The sequence below is a fragment of the Biomphalaria glabrata genome, chromosome 16 (genome assembly GCF_947242115.1).
Source record: "Biomphalaria glabrata chromosome 16, xgBioGlab47.1, whole genome shotgun sequence".
In the NCBI taxonomy this organism is placed as follows: Eukaryota; Metazoa; Mollusca; class Gastropoda; family Planorbidae; genus Biomphalaria; species Biomphalaria glabrata.
In genome coordinates this window covers 17296628-17308872 of record NC_074726.1, presented here as the reverse complement: position 1 = coordinate 17308872, position 12245 = coordinate 17296628, and the positions used below count along the sequence as shown (strand labels likewise).

General features: G+C 34.5%; 1 protein-coding gene across 2 annotated transcripts in view; it reads right to left on the bottom strand.

The window, feature by feature from the left end:
• LOC106058455 (uncharacterized) overlaps positions 1-12245 on the bottom strand; it is a 69007-nt gene that overhangs the window by 54131 nt on the left and 2631 nt on the right. The window contains exon 1 of one of the 2 annotated variants that reach the window (XM_056014376.1): positions 11973-12147. The exons of the other annotated variant lie outside the window; for it this stretch is intronic. The gene's annotated coding sequence lies outside the window, so the exon portion shown is untranslated. Of the gene's footprint in view, positions 1-11972; positions 12148-12245 lie in introns of those variants that run through there. 2 annotated transcript variants of the gene reach the window in all.

Sequence of the window (12245 nt, the reverse complement as noted above, 5' to 3'; positions counted from 1 at the left end):
AGAGGAGGACGGCGTTACAGAGGTGCCCGACCCCCCGTAAGCGCTATAAAAATCCTTTCAGGCGCCATTTAGCACTCACTGGCATAGAGGAAAGTACCTGGCAGTAGATGGCCTCTGAGAAAAATAGTTGGAGAGCTCTCAAAAAGGCTGCGGGACAAACATTTCAGACTCAAAGTAAAGTCATTATTGAAGACAAGGTGCAAAAGAAGGAAAGAAAACTTAAATAGACCATCAGCGGACAGCGGCTTTGTCGGCACAAAATTCGGGAAAATATGCAGGACGCAACTGGGTTTGCGTAGTTATGTGAAACATTGCACTCAGCCTTAATATTCAGAATTGAAGACATTGCTATTATTATCAATATACAAAAATTAAGTCAAATAATTTGCAGTGATTACACAAAAAAAATAATGTCATAATCATGACTTTCTTTCAAATCCTAAGAATAGTCCCTTTTTAAATTATTGAATAATAGGGTCTACTGTTTTTAGGTTTAAGCTAATGGGGACCTTCTGCAGTATTAGAAATTTCAAGCTTTAAATTAGCCAAAGCAAGGCAAGGTCTCCTCTAGTGGCTACAACCAGTTTATTTCTTTGCTTATTCTGTAAGTTTGTTACGTACTAAATCTAGATAAACCATGTATGTTGATAGAAAAGCTAAAAAAATAATTCCATTTTCGATCACAATTTTGGAATTTTACTGAAACATTTACGTGCAGCCATATCTCTGTTGTGCTTCCTATGGTAATATTCTTTTTTTTTTTGAAGACATTATTTTGTAAATCTATTTTTCTTCCTTGCTGTCGGAGGTTGGTTTCATTCATTTGTATTAGATGCCTACCGTGTAAAACAAATTTTCTTTTTATCCTGCTTTAAGTCATCGCCAACCGTTTTCATGTTTCTCAAAAAAAATTTCCAAAATGGTATTTAAGAACTTAACAAAACGAGCAGTATCAAACCCCATTCGAAATCCAGCGAACTTCAGTTTACAAGAGTTTAACTTGTTGCTCATCATTTGTTTCACAAAACTGTTGAAAGATGCGCTTATTTTGGGCATAGGTTTGTATTTTATTCACAATTTTTATAATAAGATTCAACTAGAAATGAAATTGCGGCTAAAATTTTAACAAGAAGTTGCATAAAGCCATTGTAGCGTTCAACCACTGATGGTTCCCTATATGTCGTCATAAGCTACAAAGCTAGACAATTTTGAAAATATATTTCATCGCTAACAAAAACAGTCCTTTTGTGTCACAGAAATGTTTCGAAAAAAAATTAATTTACTTTTAATCAATTCTCAAACAATATCATAAGAATTAAAAAAAAAAAGCTATGCATTTGTCGTTGTTATTTTTTTATTTTTTTTTTAAATATTGTTTGAATAGTAAATTGAATAGTAAATTTGTATAATTTTTCATGAATATTCTTAAATTATTTTTGGATATTGCTATATGTTCGTGAAGCCGATTTGGTTTCATAACCTCATCTGAAAACATTGGATTACTTTTTATCTAGTGGCAATTCACTAAAACTCATAAATATACTTTTTTTTTACATACCAGCAAGTTCTCCTATCAATGTTTTTGTCAATCTATTTGAATGTTAGCTTTAAAGTTGTTGTTTTTTTTTAATTAACATTTACATATCAATATATTAGCATATGAAGATAAAATAAACTATTATCACAAGGGTATAGGCGAACAAGATCTAAGGACAAAAGATTCGCACAAATTACAATAACAGAGTAGCCTACTAATTTAAAAATAGAAACTGGGATTCCCGAACTCAATTTCTACCGTTGTATCTGTTCATAAATTAGTCTTTATTTAGTTTGCCAGCTTTAATTTAGAGGAATTTTTTACTATTTGTTTTGTTTCAGTGCACTTTTAGTTCTTCTTTCCTCCTTTATACCCAGCGCCCCCAATTTTGCCAAGCGCCCCCTATCTCCCATTTTGCTCCCAGTGCCCCACAATTTTACGAAAACGCCCCCCAGAGGGAGATAGTGCCCCCGTTGAAGACCACTGCGATAGATGCTATACAAATAAAAGACCTGAAACTAGCGCGTGAAACTACACATTTACAGTACCTTATTTGATGAGTCTTTTATAAAACGCTGTTAACAAACAAAATGTAGGCTCAATTAATCTAAAAAAAAAAGTCTTAATGTTCTTCTTAAAAGTGGTGTAGCATGTTGTCTGTCTGAGATAAATGGGGAGTGAGTTCCAAACCCTTAGTCCGTGAACTGAAAAAGCCCGCAGACCGTAGCTTTTGAGGGAGAAACGTGGCACCACTAAAAGCGTTGAGTCCTTTGAGCGCAGGGCTCTCTGGGGGACATATGGAGTAATCAGTTTGCTAAGGTGCAAGGGCATCTCATTGTTATATATATACTGATGACAAAGTGTGGCGACCATGTAATCGATTCTCACTTTCACGGGAAACCAATGGAGCGTGCGCAAGAGCGTAGTAGCAGAATCTCATCTTGTTTTTTCTAAGGACTATTCATGCGGCATTGTTCTGAATACGTTGAAGCTTGGCTATTTTTTTATCGGGTATACATGTTAGCACGGCGTTGCAGTAGTCAAGGCGGGAGAGTATGAATGCCACAGCTAGCGCTTTTTGTTGACTTCGTTGTTAAATATGGTCGGATTTGGCTTAACTTGTGCAGCTGCAGATAAAGACCCTTGCAGAGCTGACTTATGTGTGGGTTGAAAGATAGTGTTGAGTCGAAGAAACTCCAAGATTCCGCACTACATGGACAAAAGGAACCTGGCAGTTTGTGATAAAAAGAGAACCTGTGCTCTCGACTTTTGAGACGTTGTTCCGAGTGCCAATCTTAATTATTTCTGTCTTGTCTTCGTTCATCTTGAGTTTATTCTCAACCATCCAATCGCTCACCCTTGCAACGGTACCACTGATTTTCTCTGCCAGATGCGACACCTCTGAGGGTATTGAGGAATCATATAACTATGAGTCATCGGCAAAGAACTCGTATAAGATGCCGGTTAACCGTATGACACCGCTGAGTGGACATGTATACATAATGAACAGTAGGGCCTACTGGGCCTAGAACTGATCCTTAGGGTACTCCGTCCCGCTAATAACGACACTTTGGGTGCGTTCGGTCAGGTAGGATCTAAGCTACTTTAGAATGATTCCTGCTAAACCAAAAGAGGCAGAGAATCTGGCCATCATAATTTCATGGTCTAGCGTATCAAAGGCTGCAGACAAGTCCAGCATGGAAAGAATTGATATGTGGCCTATGTCGGAATTGTGAAGTAAGTCGTTTAGTACCCTGACCACTGCTGTATCCGTGCTACGGCACTTCCTATAAACAGTGATGTCCTTGCGAACGCCGGTATGAGCTAGTATAGAGGGACTTCTTATAGTCCGACAGTTACACTGGGCAGGGCACGTACCCCGTAAGGGGAACGAACGTATGCCAAAAGCAGTCTTTTTCGGTTAGCGAGACAGACAGCTGGAGGTCACTCACAAAGGCCGCGGAATGCACATTTGAGACCAAAAGGAAATCCGCTGCCGAGGACAGAAGCAGACGGCGAAAAGAAAATCTTAATCGACTATAGGCGGACAATGGTTATGCTTGCCCTGGTTGTGGGGAAATATGTAAGTTACAGCTGGGGCTGCGTATCGATGGGAAATATTGCATTCAAGATACTCATGACTTTAGTCAGGTAGAGCTAGATCTAGACTAGTGACAATCTAGTCTCTAGATTTCTAAACTAGATCCGATCTGAAATGTAGATCTAGATATAGAGTCTACTTAATGACAATGTCAGTGATTCCGAAGATTAATGATGAGTGCAGTGTTTACTATGTATTTTAATGTTTTACGAATCACATGTGACCATGTGGTGATATGACTACGCCTACATTATACGCAGAACCGTGAATGGCGTAAACTGTATACATATACGTAAAACCAAATTGCGACTTGACGGCTTTTGTAAATTTGTCTGCTGTGCTGTACGAGATGCAAAAAAATATGTAGATTTTAAAGTTCTAGAACAATAGATCTATTCCACTTAATTTATCAACATAAAAAATAGATCATGTGAAACACAACTAATAGGACTAATTGATGATTTTTCAAAAGGTTTAGATAATAGTGAACAAATAGATGCTATCTTACTAGATTTTTCTAAGGCTTTTGACAAAGTTCACCACCATAGTTTGCTTAAAAAAATTAAAATATTTCGGCATTAATGGTCCACTGCATCAGTGGATTAAAGATTTTCTGTTAGGGAGAGAACAAACTGTAATAATAAATGGCTCTAAATCAACACTGATAACAGTAAACTCAGGTGTACCTCAAGGAACAGTCTTGGGTCCACTACTATTTTTAATTTACATAAATGATTTACCAAATTGCATTACTTCAGGAACAAAAGTCAGATTATTTGCAGACGATTGCATAATATATAGAACAATAAAAACAACACAAGACATAGATATTTTACAAAGAGAATTAGATGAATTACAGAAATGGGAATCAAATTGGAGCATGTCTTTCCACCCAGAAAAATGTCAGTTGTTAAGAGTAACAAAAAAACTAAAACAAATTAATTCCACTTATCTTATTCATGGCAAACCAGTAACACAGACTAAAAATACAAAATACCTAGGTGTTATAATAAATGAAAAACTGTCATGGAATCCACATATTGATGAAACTACAAAAAATCAAACAAAGCATTAGGATTTATTAAAAGAAATTTCTATAAATCAAATAAGAACATAAAACTAAAATGTTATTTAACCTTGGTTAGGCCAATAATAGAATATGCATCCTCCGTTTGGGACCCCTAAACTCAAGAAAACATTAAGAAACTGGAACAGACACAAAATAGAGCAGTGAGATTTATAAAAAACGAATATTCACATTTGACTAGAGTAACACCTTTAGTAAAATCACTAAATTTAGAAAGCCTTCAGGACAGAAGGCTCAAAAGTAAAGTAGCAATAATACATAAAACACTGAACCATAATCTTCAAATACAAAAACAAAATTTAATAAAATACTCTGAAAGACACAAAGATAAAGGCACATTCCTCGTCCCATATGCTATGACAAATTTTTACAAATACTCCTTCTTCCCTAGTGCTATTAGAGCATGGAATGGGTTGCCTGAGCTAGCCAGGAAAACCAGTGACTTGGCAGAATTTAAGTCATTGGTTAATATGCATGACTAAATGCATGACGCGTAGGACGTAATCATCTTCTTTTTTGAAGTAACGTCTGTATTATATAAGATAAAATAAGAAGAATGACTTTTATAATTTCTTTTACTGAAAAATTTGGGCTATTCACGTCTGACAGATATATAATTTGTATTTGCAGCAACAAAGCCCATTGAAAAGCAATTTTGTTTATAATTAGTAATACGTTGTCATTCTTTAGTCCATGTTATTGAAGATACGTTAAGAAAAGAAATTAAATGATGATCAATGTCTACCAAGCAGTGGTTCTCTTAACCTGCATGACTGCTTGAACGCTTTCACCAAAGATGGACATACGGTGTCAAGACCACAGTCAAACAGTGATGTCCTTGCAAACGCCAGTACTGACAGTATAGAGGGACTTCTTATGGTCTGACAGTTACGCTGGGCAGGGCAAGTATCCCATATGGGGGACAAATGTATGCCCAAACCAGTCTTTTTTGGTGAGCTAAAAGGTGGTCGACATAGCAGAGGTGCCCCATGGAAAAATTTTAAATATCAGCGCCAACTTGACTTAGCTGACATACAGAGAGCACCTGGAGGTCACTTACAAAGGAATTGGGATACACATTTGAGACCAAAGGAAAATCCACTGCTTAGGACAAAAAAAAATCATAGCTATGTCCATGATTGACAAGGCTTTTCCCCTAATACTGAAGGAGAACATTTTTCTTAGTAGTCTTAATCTTTATTGTACTATTTTAGTTATGTAATCTTTGCTTGCAATGAAATTTAATTTATTGTCTAACACAGTTCTGAGGTACTAAAGGTTTGAACAATATAATTTTATTTCTTTTCTTTTCGGAAGTTGATAATCATTTCTTCAGAGTTTTTTGACATTGAATTTTAAAAAATTGTCAATCAGTATTTTTCAAATTTCACTTATCTATTTATGATCAAGCTCTCTGACAGTAGGGCAAGAAGAGCCATATCATCTGTAAATTTTGTCAAGGAACTAAACGGACTATTTGAATGAAGATCATTGGTACTGGCAGGGCCGGTCCTAACAATTGCGGGGCCCTATGCGAAACTGATTGCGCGGGGCCTAGTCTGGGTGGGAATAAGGGTAATAAGTGAAAATTTAAGATTTTGTATTAGAAAAAAAAATTCGACTTTGAATTTATTTATTCTTTACTAAGAACAAAATTGCAATCTAATTAACTTTAATTTACGAACCGTGCTATCTATGGCATATTTATATGCCAGTGGTTTTAAAACTAAATAAAGAATTGTAACTTCCGATTAAGGTGAAAATTCGCCCGATTATTACATTTTATTAAATGAAAGCTGACAATGCCTTTTTTCTTTTATTGCGCATAGGATTGGCGTTTTCTGCAATGAATGACACCCACAAATGACAATTTTGACTATTTTTCAGGAGATTTTTATTATGAGTTTTCAGGAGATTTCCATGACTTTTTCGTATATATTCTGCAATCTAATAATTACACATAGAATTAGCGCGGGGCCTATGAAAGCGCGGGGCCCACTGCGACCGCATAGGTTGCAGTGGCATAAGACAGGCCCTGCTTCAACCCAATTCCCAGTCAACTAAGTCAAATTAGGTCAAAAACCCAATTCCCAGTCAACTGTGTTTAGGTCAAATTAGGTCAAAACCCTATTCCCAGTTAAAGAATTGTTTGTTTTGTAATGTTTTACATGTTTCAGATGTTCCTTCAGAGTTGAAGATAGTTTACTTCCTAGTCCAAACCTCCCGCAGGACGACGGGGGATGGGATAGGGCAGGATTTGAGCCCTCGACCATAGATAAATCCGAACGACAGTCCAGCGCGCAAACCGCACGACCAGACAGCCATTAAAGGTATTAGTTTACGTGACTATATAGATTCACAGAATCAGATTTCTTTTATATTTTAAGAATACGCAGAAAAAATGCAGATTACAAATATGTAATTTGATTTCTCCCGAGATATGTCTAAATACTTTTTAAAATATATAGAATGCTAGATCTAGATCATATTCTAGATCTATCTATTAATCTAGCCTTAGTCCTAGATAGTAGATTATCATTAGTTAGATATCTAGATTCTATATATATAATAAATAATAAGATCTAGATTAGATCTATAATCTAGATCTAGACCCATCATCTAGTCATCTAGATCTAGAATCTAGACTATAGTAGAGTCACTAGATATATATATATGACTGTATATTCGATTACTTTATATTATATTCAATGATTTTTAAAAAAATCATAGAATGTATATTTTATGTTGCATAATTAAAACAAAAATTATAATACAAAATAAATATTAAATTCTGTAAGAGTGAGAGAGAGAGAAAACCTTCTAGAATATGTACTGTATTACCAATAATAATAAAAATCATAGACTGTTTATATATATATATATCTAGTGACTCTACGATAGTCTAGATATGTATATGTTATAGGACTTTCCGATAAATATTAAATTGTTTAAATTATCATTCTTGTTTTGTGATATTCCTTAATTAAGTTTTTTTTTAATTTGGCAATAGTCATCCCACCTATATACATTTTAAATCATTTAATATAATCACTGTATAATAATAAGCTTTTTTTTAACATTTATATAAACTAATTTCCCTTGTTAACATCGTTTACTTTCAAAATACACCACCAATAAAATACAGCAAGAGAAATAAATAAATAGAAATCGCTATATGACAAGTGTGAGAGACATAAAACGCTTGGGCTTGTCTTGGCTACTTATAAGGAGGCTCGAGGTTCTCAACACAGGACTCAATCAGAGTTGTGTTTACTGGGCACCTAAAAGCATCACTGAAAACATTCTCCCTGGATACCCCCCCCCACCTAGTGATCCAGAAAACAGATTGGACCATAGTGCTCTGAGCATGCTATAAGCATGAAAAATGCTCTTTATGAAAATAAAAACTATTTAAAATAATCTGGAATCTGGTCTAGCATTTCATAAAAGCTTTTTTTTTAAAAAATCTCAATCCAGATCTTGTCTTATAAAATACAGACATAGGTTACTTCACAAAAAAAAAAGTATTTTTACTCAGAGAATGTAATAATTCATAATTCAGTGACAATGAAAAGATGTTAAAAATTTCACTGCAATAAATCTTTAAAAAAAATAATAAAACTATTTTATTGTGGTCTAAATTATTTTGTCTAACATTAATACATTTCTCATTTCTAGTTGGCAGCACTTAACGATGCCAAAATTATTTTTGATAAAAAAAATCTGGATTTGTTTTTGGCCAGACAGTGACAACAAGGAATGTCGCGAAAAATAATTTTTAACGCTCACATTTACGATTACCCAGTTTTTTTCCTAGGTCTAATTTTTACAGAGATACACAAATTTAAACATAAAAAATGTCGGCGACTTAGCTTTACTTGTTCAACAGATGTCAGTTTACTCTATTAGATCTAGAATCTAACTATCTAATTTAATCATAGAGGAGGTTCTTATATTTTGAACACTTCATCAAATTCTCCTTCCTTGAACGGGTCGCTTTTTTTGTTTGTAATTCATTTGTTTTTATGTTTGGAGCAAAAATCGACCATTGGGGACTGCGCATGTCCAATTATAGACAAGTTCTGGTAATTTTGTTCCTTATTCCAAAGCTGATGGCAGTTTTTTAAATTCTCTGTAACCGTGTATGTAAAGTTGTTGTTTTAACCTCCCCTGGCAATTCATACCCATATAAGGGATGAAGGCTATTTTTTTTTTTTTTGCCATAAAGTATGGTTCATAGTGTGCTACAAAGACACTCCTTTGAAACATCACAAATACACTAAATAATAACAATAACACATTTAACCACTCTCTTATCCTGCCTACGCCCTCTTAGCCGCACTTTCTTCTAACACAATTCCACTCTCCAACATTCACACTTTTTCAGTGCAAAGTAACAATGTAAATTTCAAGCCACCAAACTAACACACAACAACAAAAAAATGGTTAGTGATAGCGCAACACACAGTGTAAACCAGGCCATCAACACAGCCCCAAAACATTGTTCAAGTTGTAGTAAGAACAATATTGAGTGGAAAGGGGGAGGAGCCATCAGTCGAGTACCTACCGTCAAGCCACTAATTAGGTCACAAACACTAGGTGTGATAGATATATAGATATGTTGTTTGTGTGTGTGTGTGTGTGATAAATACAAAACGTGCTATAAAATATGTTGTTTTTTTTTGGTCAACCAGGTGGTTTAGGGAGGGCGGATCTATCTACATCTATAGGTAACACAGCTCACAAGCTACCATAACTTTTCAGCCCCCCCTCCTCCCCCGCCCTGATCGAAAAATATCTCTACAGCACTGACGTTTGGGCATACACTGAGTGTGCTAGATCGGCGGCTAGATACGTAGAGCCGCATATTTTTTGTTTTTAGGTCAACCACGTAAACTGTTGTGTCCTGCAATGGCTTGTGGAGGGCGGGATTATCTATTGGCTCTCCCCCAAATAATATAGAATCTGGATTTATTAAGGGCCTTATATCTCAAAATAGCTTAGAGTCACCTAAATAAGTACCGGTATGGTAATGTGTCGGTAATGCGTTACTGGGCTTAGCACCTTACACATATGTGTATTGTCAGTTTCTTAGCAGAGCTGATAGATTCCTTCGATGTGGGGCATGTGTATAAAAATCTGTCTGTCTTGACATGGCGTGAAAAGAAAATGATATTTATTATAAATAAAAAAAAATTAAACCATACTTTTCACAAAATTTTAAGATTATAACACTTTTAAAACACCATACTTCTCGTGTGTTAGATAGTTTCTTAATATGTTTGATAAGATAAGATTCTTGAAGGTAGCGGTAAAACGATGTTCGATGCTTGAAACTGAAAGCATCGACCTGACCCACTTTAACATCAAATATAATTTTAACAATGAGTAGTAATAGAATAAAACATACAAAGTCTACATTATAAGAAAAATGGATGAGGAGTTCATAGATACAATCAGTTTTTTTCTAGGTCTAATTCTTACAGAGATACACAAATTCAAACATAAAAAATGTCGGCGACTGAGCTTAAGGGCTTAACTTGTTTGATAGATGTATTAAATGATATGATAATGTAACGTAAGTTTATAAAGTTACTCTAGCTGACTCTAGCTAGTTAAGCTAGACTTAGACTCTAACTTAGAGTACTTAGAACTTAGTCTAGACTTAGACTTAAAGGGTAACTCCGATGGTTTTGACAATTTTTGATATAATATGTGTTTTGATTTATAGATAATGAATATATTATTCTTTTTTTTTTATTTGCAAGAATAACTTAGTAATTGATGTTTTTGTGACATAATTTTTCTGCGCATCCAAAACAGTCAGATTTTCACTGAATTTCTGTGTGACGTCACGACGGTGCACTCAAATCCTATTGATACTCATTGATAGGGAGGCGAAAAAGAAATTATCTTTGATAAAAAAAATTTTTCATTATTACATCATTAAAATACTTTAAAAGAAATTTCTAATGGTGTATAAATTATGACTGTATGTTTGACCGTAAGAAAATTATGATTTTTTTGTGCTGTTTCGACCTAACATTGGTTGACATGGAAAAAGTGATGAGAGAGCTTGACGCTGGCTCAGCCGGCGAGACACACCCCCAAGGTCAAAAGTTAAAAAGTTGGAATTGAGTTTCGTAGACGATAGATCTACTTATTAAATAAGAAATTTAATAGTAGATCTAGTATTCGTAGTAAATTTCTAGCTCACAAATCTGATTTCATTTATATTTATGAACTTCAGTTGTTTAAAATGTCTCAGTAGTATCATTAATTGAATTCTTTGGCCTGGAAATCCAATGTATTGTTGGTACTGCACCTGGTATTAACTTCAATTTTTTTTTAAAATCCCATTTCCACAGCAGTGAAGTTGCTGAAACAGCTTCTCTCAAAATGGTTTGAGCATAAACAGGAATTAGCTAATGCCTTTGTAAAATATTTGCTCTTCAGGCGAATAAATTTTCCCCATTTTCCCTTTAAAACTTCATCTCTTGGAAACAAATGAAAAGAGACACTAATTTCTGTATCAGCATACTTGCTGATTTTATCTTTGTGATTGGAACTACTGCAACAAGCTGAAGAACAATATTTAATTTTCTTCAAGTAGAAATAGAGGTTTATAAACAATGACCGATTATAAATCAACGTGGAGACTAGATCTAGCTGTGAAGCGTAACAATAAATGCGACCCGATAGGTCTAGATCTAGACTAGAGAGTTTATCGGTTATATAGGTCTAGATCTATATTTAGCCAGCACTTTCGTGACGTCACGTTTTTAAAAACTAAAAACATCTCGCAGAACCCCGTTTTTTGGGGGGCGTGGAGAATTTTCTGTCTAATTTATTAAATATAAAATTTTCCGAGCATTTAAATAAAAAATGATATAATGTTTACTATTACAACTTTTTACGCAGAATTTAAATATGTCAATAACTAAAATTTGAAAAACTATCGGAGTTTACGACTACATCATATTCATGATCATTGAGACATTATATTAGATCTATATGAATAATGATTATCATTATGATCATGAATCATCATGATTATCATTTATACAATTTATTATGATCATCATACATACTAGATCTAGATCTAGATACATAGTTGATACTCATTGATAGTAACATAGTACATAGGTCATAGATCTATATACTTATATAGTATAACTGTATATAGATCTAGTAACATTAAACATATGCTGTTTGTGTCCGTTCTTATTCAGTTATTATGATCCTACCTTAGCTTAGCCCCTGATCTGATAGACCTGAATTTAAAAGATTTTTAGAGCAAATTAAGATCTAGATCTCTAATCTGTTATTTTTTTATCTAATCTAGATCTAGATTAAGCTGGGGAGAAAATATTTAGAACGCCATATTGTTTGTGAACTCTGAAGACTAAAGAGTAAAATCTCCATAGCAGAAATAAAACAAAAAATGAGGATGAAGTATCACTGAACTATAAATCGTAGTGCAAGGTCATCTAAATGAGAGTCGCGACTTCCTGACGAAA